Raw genomic sequence first — 932 nt, 5'->3', positions numbered from 1 at the left:
CCTGCTGCCCCTCACTGACCCCTCAGCAAACACCTGGGTTGCACGCAGAATTCCTTCATACTAATTGCTTGAGAAGGAAAAACATCAAGCCTGGTTGACAGGTGGCTCTTCATGATACCCTGACATCACACAAAATTGCATTATTAATTAATATTAATAATTAGTATTAAATGCTGTACATTTTTCATTTAAGGTGATCCTGAAGGACGGTGGGGATGGGAACTCCTCCAGGAGGGAAGAAGGTCAAGCCGCATAGTCATTGTTGTGTCATCTCGGGTAAGTGATTCTTGCCATCTAGAGTTGGTAGGAGTGCTGATTATGGTGGGAGACGAGGAGGAGTATGTTGTTGCTGCTGCATCCCTCCTATTACACCCACGTACATTTGCACAAGAGAAGGAATTAATTCAACAAGCTAGTACAGGCAGGATCGGCAAGTGTTCAAATCTCTCAGGAGTAAATTTCAAGTTACTTGTTAGCTAAAGAAGCTGTCCAGTGAAAGTATTGGCTAAAAGCAAAGAAAATGTGAAATGAATAGTTATAGCAACTATGACTCTTTGAACAGCTTTATAAATGAGGACTCTAGTGATGACCCATATTTTCATTGATCTGCTCTGCTTTTATTTCTATAAGATTCCTTTTCTTTTCCATTCTCACTGCCGGGAGCCGGTCCATCCTTGCTGTTTCAAGGGACCTGGCATATATGGCATACTGTTCTTAATATATTTTCTCATCTTCTTGGCACTATGTGTTTTAACCAAGGTCACCTCTCCGAGAAAGGTTGTTTCCCCAGGTAGAGATTTTCCCCTGAAGTTAGGGAGGGAATAAAACCCCTTCACTAAGTGCCAGGCAGGTAGTTAATCTCTTTAACTACGAACAATCATGCTTAAGCTACATAATCTTTACTCCCTGGAATGGAGATAAGAACCTCCCTA

At 41.7% G+C, this 932-nt stretch overlaps 1 protein-coding gene across 4 annotated transcripts in view; it reads left to right on the top strand.

Moving 5' to 3' along the window:
* RGS17 (regulator of G-protein signaling 17) overlaps window positions 1-932 on the top strand; it is a 214,066-nt gene that overhangs the window by 112,155 nt on the left and 100,979 nt on the right. For 3 of the 4 annotated variants that reach the window (XM_015570482.1, XM_006773750.2, XM_015570481.1), the window contains exon 3: window positions 194-276. The gene's annotated coding sequence lies outside the window, so the exon portion shown is untranslated. Of the gene's footprint in view, window positions 1-7; window positions 277-932 lie in introns of those variants that run through there. The other variant, XM_006773749.2, reaches the window with a different exon arrangement.

The sequence above is a fragment of the Myotis davidii genome, unplaced genomic scaffold (assembly GCF_000327345.1).
Source record: "Myotis davidii unplaced genomic scaffold, ASM32734v1 scaffold1427, whole genome shotgun sequence".
Lineage (NCBI taxonomy): Eukaryota > Metazoa > Chordata > Mammalia > Chiroptera > Vespertilionidae > Myotis > Myotis davidii.
Note: the sequence above shows the minus strand (reverse complement) of the source record. Positions and strands in the feature narration are given on the sequence as shown.